Genomic DNA, 13,202 nt, shown 5'->3' on the forward strand with positions numbered 1-13,202 from the left:
CAATTGATGGAGGCTACGCCACCCAGTTCAGGTGGCGGCCCCCTCGATTTCGCGGGGTACTACCCACTTTGGTAGACCCCCAGCAGGCGCGAATATCGGAGCAAGAAGTACAGACCCTGCTGCGGATGGGAGCCTCGGAACGAGTTCTCCCTCCAGACAGAGAGTCGGGCTAGTACAGCCGCTACTTCACCGTTCCAAATGAGGATGGGGGTTTGCGTCCGAAAGGGAGAAGAGATACTAGATCTCCACCGTTTGAACCGCGCTGTTGCGGAGTTGAGCTTCAAGATGCTCACTCTCAAACAGATCGCGGCACAGATCAGGTCCGAGGACTGGTTTGTCACGGTAGATCTCCGGGACGCTTATTTTCCATCCTCCCACGACAGGAAGTTCCTGAGGTTCGCTTTTGGGAACAAAGCTTACAAATATTGGGCTCTTCCGTTCGGCCTAGCCCTCTCACCCCGTACGTTACCTAATGCGTGGACGCTGCTCTGGCACCATTGCGTCTCCAGGGCATCCGCATTTTGAACTACATAGACGACTGGTTGATTCTAGCGCCATCCGTGCGGCTGGCGGCCCAACATCGAGGTGTTGTGCTTGCCCACATCAACCGTCTGGGGCTGAGACTCAATGCCAGGAATAGCGTGCTGTCCCCACTGCATAGGACCACCTATATAGGGTTCCCACAGCGTCTTTACGCAGCTCGAGTTCCCTGAGAGGGAACGTCTCTCGGTTACGTATGTAACCTTCGTTCCCTGAAGGGAACGAGACGCTGCCTAAATGTTCTGCCATACTCCCAGCCTGCCCGTGGCACTCGATTCGGCCTTTCAGAGATGAATGGTCCTGCCCTTCGGGTCCCTTTATAGTGCCCTGGTCCCGGCGTCCCCAGACTATGACGTACCAGCTCCCCATTGGTTAGATTTCACACGTGCTTCATGACGCGGTCACGCACAGGCGTTCCCACACGTAACCGAGAGACGTTCCTGCTTCAATCAGTTAGTTATTTTATTAAATAAAGTTATTCTTCTCTGATGTGAACTTGTTAAATGTAAATAGGTTTCTTAAATATAGTTTTTTCTCTCCTATGTGACGGTAAACTGAATATCTTTGAGTCGTGGACAAAACAAGACATTTGACAACGTTCTCTTTGGCTTAAGGAAACAAAATTAATTGATAATTAAAAAATGTGTTAGTTGCAGCCTTTGTTTAATAATTGAGTATAGAAGATAAAAAAAAATTAAATTAGATTGATTTTTTTAGACAAAAAAACAATGTAATCTTTGAACCGCTATTCACTCACCTTCACTTGTCCCAGGTCTAGCAGCATATTTGAGAAATGTGATATTCTTGCCACATGAACTGCAGAATGCTGTTTCTGCATGCAGGTTGAACCCTCAAAAAGGGCAATACATCATGTACTGATCTGTAATAAAACATTAGGTGAGCATAAATAAATAAACTATGTAGCTACTAAATATTAACGTTATATTGTATGTGTTTAAGTGCTATGCTTCAACCATAAGTAAGTAGGCTAAAGAACCTCGAACAATGTTCAAAGTACTGCTAGTTGGTACTTAAACGTAGGATTTGCGCGTAAATTTTAACTAACGTTAGCTAAATTGCTCCATGCATCTTTTAGCTAACGTTAGTTAAATTTTAATTGTAGCCGCAAGGAATCATGTTTCACGTTTTACTTCTTAAACGATCCGGCATCGTCCAGCTACTTCCGTTTTCGCTTTTGTATTTGTCTGAACCTTCTCGGCCACCGTAGGATGTGGACAAAGGTCCAGTCCTGTCGGTCACAGCCAAATTGACAAACTTGATTCATCATTCTCAAGCCTACTCTGCTTATATGGAGGAAAAATCTGCACAGCTGGATCATAGCTGTGGCCTCCGGGTGAGTTTATTTACATCGAAGCATGCTGGGGTTGCTTTATGAATACGTGTAGGAACTGGTCAGTGTGCATCTTTTCTTTAAACCAAGCTAGTGTGCTTAATTTGTTCTTGATTCACTTAAATTCTACTTAAATTGGCTTATATGATGAAATTGCACTTTCTTGTATTTTAAGTTTGTATTCTTATCGTTGAAATGCACTTATTGTTCAAAATCACTGCATGGGAGTATTTTAGGGCTTACTTTAGCATCATGAATAAGACGTTTTGGCCAGAACAATTTACATTTTCAAGAAAATCGACCGAAAAGAGTACCAAGCCACACCTAGGTAGTTGCATGAAAACTTTTGACCACAAAGGTGTCAGGATCAACTTGCCCAAAATTGAAATTGATCGGGTTTAAACTCTATAATTTTTTTGATTCAATTATGAATTGAAAAAAACATTTCAGCAAATGATTGCAGCGCCCCTAATAATGTGAAAAAATAGGGTATGCTCAAGGACTCAATGTAAACATATTCAAGAGATTTGGTGAGCAAAAGCCAATTACTTTAAGTTATAAGTCTTTAACTATTAGGCCTCACCCCTTACAAACTTCATTGGTCCATAACTTCAAGCACTGGGAGTGCTGCACGAGGGGCTACTGTGAGACTGACACAGCAGATCTGACCAGCAGCCTTCTAAAGCATTCATCTTGGTTCTTTATTATTCCACTCTCTCTCTCAACTGAAAATTACTTCTAAAGAAATATATTCTGTCAATGAGGTTTTGTCACAGCTCTTTCATTATATGAGGACATTTCACCTGTTTACGCACTTACTCAAAATAAGGCCAAAGGCCATGTCCTCACAAGTCAAGCACTGCAGCCGCGCTTATCAAGCCGTAAATGACCACCTCCTGCTTTTTCTCGGCATGTCTCCATAACTCGGTTTTACCCGATTTCTAGTGAATGACAGTGTGTGCTCACAGTGTGTTATATCCGACACTACTTATTTTTTTCTACTGCGGAGTGTATCGGTGTATTGTCAGTCGATTGGTTACTGTCTATAGGGCAGAGTGATCAGTGATTGGCTCTACTTGAAGTCAATTGAACTAAACTGGTAAGTGAATATTTTAACGATGCATTAAATAAACCGTGTCTCCAGTGAGAGCTGTAGGTCTTTCGGTTGCTATGTCTAACTAACTTGTCTATGTTGTAACGAGCTGTGAATCCGGGTCCAGTTGTGCTCGTGTTTTAACGTTAACTAACGTTATTTGCTATCAAGCTTTAAGGTGCATGATTTAACAGATTTAAATTAAACTCAAATGGCGTTTTATTTTTGATAATTAAAAGTCTGCCTCCGAAGAGCGAGGGTCTCTAAATCAGCAGTGTTGGGAAAGTTCACTTTCTACATGAACTAGTTCAAAGTTCAGTTCATATTTCAAACTTGAAAATATTTGAACTAAGTTCACAGTTCCAACTAGTTCAGTTCTTTATTACCATATATTGCTGCAAGCTATTATTTTTCTAAATTATTGCCACAGCCCAGAACCACAAATAGCAATTATTTTATCAGTTTTAACACTGAAGCTATGAATCAGATTTAATCTTCACATCCAATTTTGAATCCTTATCAAACCAGGGTTTACATTAGCATTGAGGGGACAGCATTTGAGACCAAAAAATTCGTAAAATAATATATACATCGTATATATATGCCAGAAGTATTTAGTCACTTCTGGCATATTTTTCATCAACAAGCCGAGGATGGTCTGCAGCAGTTCCTGCACATGAGGTCTCCCTGAGATGATTTTGTGAGTGACGGCTGCCTGTTGCATTGCTGGCTACTGAGCTGGTAGCCCCGCCCACCCAGTCAATGCGTGCAAGCAGCTGGACAGGGAGCGAAACACTGAGTGCGCTTTTTTAATAAAAAGTTTTTAAATAAGGAATAAAAACACGACAGTTATCATTAAGGTGCTAATACTTGCAAAGAAAGGTCAGATTCCTCCCATCCTCGCCGACCTTGTCAGTAACTTCATAAAACTCATTTAAATTATTATACGCCGTCTCTTTGCTACACGCAGCTGTCGCCTCCATGCATTTCTTTTTTTTTTGATGATGCAAGCGGCGGTGCGACACTGGTGGCTGGTGTTGCCAGATTGGGTGTTTTTTCCGCTACTTATTAAGGCGTGTTTTCTATAGAAATCTGGCACCCCATTGAACGATGTTAACCTGAAAGAACGTGCCGTTCATAGACACCAGGATGAACGAGTTCACAGTAACGTTAATCGGGCATTAATACAGTACGTTCAGTTCACGTTTGCCCAAAATATAAAATTAAGACCAGTTGCATACTGGTTTTTGTGGATTAGGGTGGGGGGAGGCCTACATATTGGCCTACTTCCTACTAATGACATGTTTTTAGAATATTCGTCAAAGGAAAGTTCTGTCTTGTGAGGACAGCAGGTAAATTGTCAAACCTAACTAATCATTTTCCATCGTGTTTCGTCAGTAGTGGCACCTTTGTGTCAGGTGATGAGCACAGCATAGAGCATGTTTTTATTTATTTATATCAATTTGTGAACGACATACAGCGCTGTTTCTTTTGTGTTACCGCTACTACTCATTCACCCGATTACTACTCTGCTGTAAAAACAGGTTATTAAAGCTTTACTTATTTTCTCTAGGAAAAGACAATTCACCTGAAAACTAGAGGTGAGGTCACCAGCTCCAAAGGTAGGACTCATCCCTTACTACTTGTCCCTCAGGGTCGCAGTAACAACAGTGCAGTATCGGCACTGCCGCACAACATTTAATCAGATTTAATTTATTTTATGTTTGGTATTTTTTTGCAAAACCTCAAAATAAGATAATTAACTGTTGAATCTAGTACTACAGAGATACGGTTTCTACTTAAGCGGACACCAAACAAAACTCTTCGTAAATGCATTCGTTAAAGTGTTTAGGAAAATTTAAAATAGAATAAAAAAGCCACACAACACAATTTTTCAATTCATTTTATTTTGTATAGCCCAATATCGCAAATTACAAATTTGCCTCAGAGGGCTTTACAGTCTGTACACTGTGGCAGCCTGAAGGAAACATGGCGCCCCGCAACAGGTGTAGGCAATTCCCCCCACCTTCGGCAGGGAGCCTCAGCTGCAGACGGTTGGGCCAATTAGGAGCGCCATAAAAGAGAGAGAAGCAGCCACAGCAGGGGAAGGAAAAGGAGAGAGGGAGCGGACACAGAGCGCTCGAGGCACCCACGCTCTGGAGGACGTGAGTAGGCTAAGGAACCCTATACTAACCCTACGTCTCTTCTGCCCCTGCAGACATACGCTTGAGGAAACCGGGAAATACCGAAGAAGGCGAGCCTAAGTTGTAGTTTCTCCTACTCCCCTCTCCCACACCTTTTTATAAGAAATAAAAGTTTGTTTTGTCGCCACCAAACTCTGCCTAGTGACGTATGTTGACAGAAGCTCTCCAAGCCTCGAGAGGAAGGTTACAACACATGCAACATACTCTGTCCCGAAACGCTCACATCGGCACAGGAAAAACTCCCCAAAATATGAAAAAACCCTTCAATGGGGAAAAAAGGGAAGAAGCCTTAGGGAGAACGTCAGAGGAGGGATCCCTCTCCCGGGATGGACAGACTGCAATGGATGTCATGTGTACAGAATCAACAATGTAAAAGATGTACAATACATTCAATTTCTCTAACAGAAATAATACAAGTAATTGCAAGTAGCAGAACAGGTGTACGGCAGGACCACTGCAGGGACAACCACCATCCACAGAGGCTTCTGTGGGGAGGGAGAGCAGAAAGATGTTGGTTTATGATGACAGTAATATGAATCATATTTAAAGTGATGATGATGTCAGCAGAGCCATGCCAGGAGTCAGAACCGGGGTCCGCACGAAACTATGATCCATGGAGACCTGCTAGGCGAGAAAGCACAAAAAACTCCCGGAAAGAATCTTAATTAGTGATGTACATTAATAAAACATGGATGAATGTGGGAGGAGAGGGGCTCGGTGTGTCGGGAAGTCCCCCGGCAGTCTAAGCCTAGAGCAGCTTAACTAAGGCTGGTTAAGCTGGTTGGTCCAGGCTAACCTGAGCCAGCCCCAACTATAAGCAATATCAAAGAGGAACGTTTTAAGCTTTATCTTAAATGAAGTGACCGAGTCTGCCCCCCGGACTGAAAGTGGAAGCTGGTTCCACAAAAGAGGAGCTTGATAACTGAAGGCTCTGGCCCCCATCCTACTTTTTAAAACTCTAGGAACCACAAGTAGCCCAGCATCTACGGAGCGCAGATGCCTTGTAGGGCAATACGGTGTAACAAGCTCTTTAAGATAAGACGGTGCCTCACCAGCAAGTGCTTTGTAGGTGAAGAGAAGTACTTTAAATTCTATTCTTGATTTAACAGGAAGCCAGTGCAGAGAAGTTAATACAGGAGTTATATGATCCCATTTCTTACTTCTTGTTAATGCACGTGCTGCAGCATTCTGAATCAGCTGGAGAGGTTTAAGCGATTTACAAGAGCAGCCTGATAACAAAGAATTACAGTAATCCAGTCTAGAAGTAACAAATGCATGAACTAGTTTTTCTGCATCACTTTGAGACAGGAAGTTCCTGATTTTCAATATATTACGTAGATGAAAAAAGGCAGTCCTTGAAGTCTTCTTTATATGAGAGTTGAAGGACATATCCTGGTCGAAGAGAACTCCAAGATTTCTGACGGTGCTTTTGGATACCAGAGCAATTCCATCCAGAGACTGTAATACGTGACAGCTGACTTCGAAGGCGCTCTGGGCCTATCATGATAACTTCCGTTTTTTCAGAGTTTAACATCAGGAAGTTGCAGGTCATCCAAGTTTTGATGTCTCCAAGACAATCCTGAAGTCTAACAAGTTGGTTGGTGTCTTCTGGCTTGATCGATAGATACAGTTGAGTATCGTCTGCATAACAATTGAAGTTTATGCGGTGTTTTCTGATAACGTCGCCCAAAGGAAGCATGTATAGAGTAAATAGAATCGGTCCAAGCACAGAACCTTGTGGAACTCCGTGACCAACATTGGTAGTCCTTGATTCAAGTAGGTATCAGGGCCCACGGCTGCATCCAAGGATCCTACATCCAAGGACGGGTCGGCTCTGTTTGGGGGCAGGAGACCATCAATTTTCTCTTTGATAGTCAGAATCTTATTATTGAAGAAGTTCATAAAGTCGTTACTACTGAGGTCCACAGGAATACACGGCTCGACAGCGCTGTGACTCTCTGTCAGTCTGGCTACAGTGCTGAAGATAAATCTGGAGTTGTTTTTATTTTTCTCGATTAATGATGAGTAATAAGATGCTCTTGCGTTACGGAGAGCCTTCTTATATGTTTTAACGCTGTCTTGCCAAGTTAGCCTAGATCCTTCTGATTTGGTGGAACGCCATAACCGCTCAAGTTTCCGCACAGTTTTCTTTAAGTTCCGGGTTTGAGAGTTATACCAAGGAGCGAACTTCCTTCTTGTTGCCATTCTTCTTTTGAGGGGAGCAATACCGTCCAGTGCCATTCTCAAAGAGTCTGTGGCAGTATCGACAAGATGGTCGATTTGTGACGGACTGAAGTTTTCTGATATCTTGAGACAGCACGCTGAACTTAGAGCAGAGGGAATGGCTTCTTTAAATGAGGCTACAGTGGTATCCGATAAACATCGACTGTAGAAACCCTTGGCAGGAGGAGGAGATTCTGGCAGTAGAAATTCGAAGGTTATCAGACAATGGTCCGACAGGAGAGGGTTCTGTGGAAAGATTGTTAAGTGTTCTATCACAATACCATATACAAGAACCAAGTTGAGCGTGTGGTTAAAACAATGAGTTGGTTTATTTACAGTCTGACAGAAACCAATTGATTCCAGCAAAGAAAGAAATGAAGTACCAAGGCTGTCGTTATCGACACCCACAATAATTACCTTGTCTGTTTTAAGGACCAAACTAGTTAAGAACTGTGAAAATTCACATAAAAATGTAGAATAAGGACCTGGGGCCCTGTACACTATTACAAAGAGAACCGGCTGGATTATTTTCCAGGTTGGTTGTGAAAGACTGAAAGTCTGACTTTCAAATGAGTTATAATCCAGTTTAGGTTTAAGGTTTATTAAAAGGCAGGAGTCATAAATAGCTGCCACTCCACCCCCTCGGCCTGTGCCTCGGGGGATATGAGTATAAACATGACTTGGAGGAGTCGCTTCGTTTAAGCTAAAGTACTCCCCATCCGAGCCATGTTTCAGTAAGACCGAAAATATCAACATGGTTGTCAGATATTAGTTCATTTACTAAAACAGCTTTAGAGCACAGAGATCTAATATTCAAAAGTCCCCCTTTAATTCTCCTAGTTTGTTGCACAGTTGTATTGTTACATTTAACTTTGATTAAGTTATTAAATATAACTCCTCGGTTGTTTACCTTTAACTTAAATAACGGTGTCCACGGGGCAGAAACAGTTTTTATAGAGTTAATTACGCTGAGTGACTGCTCGGAATGAAGCGCAGAGAAGTGTGTAAGACTGCTACTCTTCTTCCTGGTCTGAACTCTGGGTCATGGATTAAGTCCATTAAGAAACTGGGTCAGGTTCTTAGAAATGAGTTGAGCTCCATCCAAAGTTGGATGGATGCCGTCCCTCCTACAGACCAGGCACTCCCCAAAACGTCTTCCAGTGATCAACGAAGCCCACATTATTTACTGGGCACCACCTCGACAACCAGCGGCGGAATGACGACATGCGGCTATACATGTCGTCACTGATCAAGTTTGGGAGGGGGCCAGAGAAAACTACGGTGTCAGACATTGTTTTAGCGTATGTACACACCGATTCCACGTAAACTTTTATGACTTCCGAGTGGCGTAACTGGGAGTCATTACCGCCGACATGTATTACTGTATACATGTCATCTTACTGTATTTACGTTTATCCTTAGCCAGCAGTTTAAGATAAGACTCAATGTCGCCCGCTCTTGTCCCGGGTATACAAGTGACTATGGCCCCTGGTTTTGCTAACTTCACGTTCCTCAGAATGGAGCTACCTATAACCAGAGTTGGCTTCTCAGTGGGTGTGAAACGTGAAGTGGTTGGTGGTTAACCGTGTGCTTCGACTTAGACTTATGCTTACTCCGGACAGTCACCTAGCCTCCCGGCCGCTCGGGGGTTGCCGGGGGACGGTTAGCAGGAGCAAACGATACGTCTATGTGGTCCGCACCGACTACCTCCATCGTGCGGAGCCGTGCTTCTAACTCACTAAGCCTCGCCTCCAAGCGATCAAATATACTACACTTCTTACATGTACCATTATCCGTAAGAGAAGAATAGCTAAACATGTGACACACCGAGCAAGAGAGAGCAGGGGAGACATCACAAGGTTAGCTGCTAAGCTAATGCTAAAAGAGGTAGCGTTAACGCTAAACAACGTCTAAGCAACTATTCGTTTAAACGACAAAGTGCTGGACGGTGAGGCGTTTAACAACGTCTAACGTAGATAATTCACCGCTTGTACTGACAATATCACGACAGAATCAACTTCAGAGCAAGAGCTCTGAAAAAGTTCAATGACATCAAACCCGCTGTCGACAGGAAGTGACGCAACAGACTCACCGCACCGGAAATATGCGGAAGTGACAATTTTTGCCTCTTAATGACAAGTTACAGCCAGTGTGGTAAAATCTAATGTTTCGGTTTGGCTGATTCTGAGACCTTTTCCACATGTCTTGCCATTTTTATGAACCGCTCCAGCTTCACACCGACATTCAAAAATCGCAACATAAAGCTTTGTCCAACGAATGTATTCCCAAAATGCCGATATACATGAAAATCTTACCTATGTATAATTGTCTCTATAATAATATGAACAAGAAAAATATGTTCTTTGTGATTGGCAGAGGTTCGAAAATGTTATGTAAAGTCATGGAGCAAAATGGAAGTGTCTGCGGTGATGAAACACTTCAAGGCCCACATTTTGAAGGGACACTTGGCAACAAAAATGTGTGAGTGTGAGCAGTGCAAGCTTGCCGAAGATCATGTTTTAAAAGCAAGGACTGTACAAAACATCAGAGACTTTGTAAGGAACAGGGGACGGATGTCCACAAAGGGAAATTTAGTTTGACTGGATATGTCAAACTAAATTTAAACCTCTTCAAAGCACCTGTTACAGTACAACTAACTTTAAAAATGTACAGTTCCTTTTTCAGTAAAATGTACTGAACCTGTAACTTAATCTTTTGAAGCAGTATAGTTTACTGCACTTGTTACTGTCTTTTCAAGCAATACCTAACTAGACATATATTACCAATATGTAATTTTTGAAAGTGGTATACATTACAATAAATGTATTTTCATATAAAGGCCTTCTAATTTTGTGGTGGGGAGGGGCCCTGATAAACACATGTATATTGTCATAGGCCGGCTCATAGCCTGTGGCAAGAATGAGGGGACACAAACACCAAGTATAGGCCAATCAAAAGAAGAGTTTATTATAAATCAAAAACTAGTAACTTTAAACAAAGAAAAGGAATGATGTGTGCGAATGTCATAGTGTAAGGTGTATGTAAGGTGCATGGTTGAGTGAATCTGTATGTGTAAACATGATGGAGTGTGAACAACGTAAAACCTTCAAAGGCACAAACAAAACAGGATCATACCTGGAGGAGCAGAGAGAGAGGTTAGAGGCCTTCTTATACCTAGAGCCCAGGTGGCTCCAATCACTAAAGACCCTCCTCTGCCTGCAGGAGGAACCGCCCCTGCAAGGCAGAGGAGGAGCCGTGACACCCCCCTCCTTAAGATGAGGGTCCAACCCTCAGCCCCAAAATTTGGCCCAACATTGAAAATAATCCAAACAGTTCCCTCAAAATAAAACAAAAAGAATACCCGTCCTGGCTCCTAACAGTCACCCTGTGTCCCCTGGCTGACTGTCCATCCCTCAAACTCTGCAGCCCTGGTACCTAGGGAGCAAATTAAGAGCAAAGAGGCGCAGACAGCCCGTAGGGGTCAACAGAAAGAGCATACCAACTAGGTTACAGGAGCACGGGACAGAGCGTCAGCAATGATATTATCCTTGTCACTAATATGTCTAATATCAAGGTTGAACGGTTGCAGGAACAAAGCCCAACGCATCAAGCGCTGGTTGGGATTTTGCAAGGACTTGGTGAGGGGGTTGTGGTCAGCGGAAACAGTTAAAGGGGTCAAACCGGAACCAACATAGACCTCGAAGTGCTGTAGAGCCCAAATGAGACCTAAAGCCTCTTTTTCAATTACAGAATAGTTCTGCTGATACTTATTAAATTTCCGGGAGAAGAAACTGACTGGACACTCAACTTTGTCATCATTTTCCTGGAGAAGCACAGCCCCAGCACCGATTTGACTGGCATCTACCTGTAATTTAAAAGGTTTCTCAAAATTTGGTGCTGCCAACACAGGTGACAAACACAGAAGAGCCTTAACTGCATCAAATGCCTCTTGAAAGTGGGTGGACCAGATAAATTCAGCTTTAGCCTTCAACTAATTGGTCAGTGGGGACACTACTACCGAAAAGTTTTTACAGAAAGCACGGTAGTACCCCGCCATTCCCAGGAAGCGCATGAGTTCCTTCTTTGTAGAGGGCTGTGGAAACTGCTTCACAGCCTGGACTTTTGCTTCCACGGGACAAACAAAACTCTGACCAACAACCTTGCCTAGGTATGTGACTGTAGCTTTGGCAAACTCACACTTTGCCAAATTGATGGTCAACCTGGCCCACACCAGTCTTTCAAACAAGGCTTGTACTCTGCAGATATGCTCCTCCCATGAGTCAAAGTAGACGACCACGTCATCCAAATATACGGCACACCCTTTCAGACCTGAGACCACACGATTCATCAGCCTTTGGAAGGTGGCTGGAGCATTCCGCAAACCGAAAGGCATCACTGTGTAAGAGAATAAGCCAAATGGTGTTATAAAAGCAGCAATCTCTCCAGCCCTTTTGGTAAGGGGCACTTGCCAATATCCCTTTAAAAGATCAAATTTGCATACTTTGCAGACCCAACTTGATCAATACAATCCTCCATCCTAGGAAGAGGGTAAAGGTCTGCTTTAGTAACATTGTTAATTTTTCTATAATCAGTGCAGGGTCTGAAAGTGGAATCAGACTTTTTTACAAGAAGACAGGGGGAAGCCCAATCGGAACAACAAGGCTCAGCAATACCATTGTCCAACATATACTGTATCTCTGTTTCCAATTTCAGTCTCTTCTCCTCAGATACACAGTAAAATCTCTGTTTGATAGGCTTAGCATCTCCGATGTCATGCTCTATTAAATGGGTTTGTGATGGAGTGTCAGAAAACAAAACATTGTAGTTTCTAATTAGAGCTTCAAGTTCATCATGTTTCGCAAAATCTAAATGATCTACCAAAACCCCAAGGTTTTGCAAAGTCTGGGAGTTTTTCAACCGACCCTGCAGGACTTCATCAGAAACCCTAATGACCTCCTCCTCTCCCCCATCCACAAAGTTTAAGCCACAAGATACAGTGACTGGAGCAGCAGTCAACGCTGACTTCACTACTCAAGTGCCCTCCGCTTTGATCACGGGAGTGATAACATTTTAACAGGTTCACATGGCATAATTTAGAGGACTTCCTATACCCCGGAGTTTCAATAAGATAGTTCAAATCTGACACTTTGCACAACACAGTAAAAGGACCACAGAATTTTGCCTGAAAAGGTGAACTTACAAGAGGCAAAAGAGAGAGTACACGATCACCGGGACTAAACTCACGCAACTCAGCCTGTCGGTCATATCTCAATTTCATTTTCATTTGAGAACATTTTAGCTTTTCTTTCGCCAGTTCACCAGCCCTATACAACCTCAGCCTAAATCCATTTACATCTGACTCATCAAATTTAGGCAGGAAACGAAGATTCTGTGAAACGTTAAACTGTGGTACTCCTTCTGGTCTATTGACATTCCGCAATCGTGCTATCTCTAACTGCATTTGCAACAGCTCCCGCTGCTGCTCAAAAGTTAATGAAGGGCTAGACTGAAAACTCGCACCCTCACTACTAGCAGAGTGACCCCAAAGAACACCTATTTCTCTAAGACCCTGCTTTAATCTAGCTTTGACAGACTCTAAGTTTTCCATCATCAATCTTATAATGGTCAGCAATTTCAATTAACTGCTCCTTAGTACACAATTCCAAAGCTACCTCTGAAGGAGTTTGAACAAAACCACTTAGAACGAAAGACATTTTCCTCAACCAATACAACTATTACCAACTCTGAGGGAAACATTTTTTTTACACAACTCACCTACTGCCAGTCTGGG

This window comes from Pungitius pungitius, chromosome 1, assembly GCF_949316345.1.
Source record: "Pungitius pungitius chromosome 1, fPunPun2.1, whole genome shotgun sequence".
Taxonomy (NCBI): domain Eukaryota; kingdom Metazoa; phylum Chordata; class Actinopteri; order Perciformes; family Gasterosteidae; genus Pungitius; species Pungitius pungitius.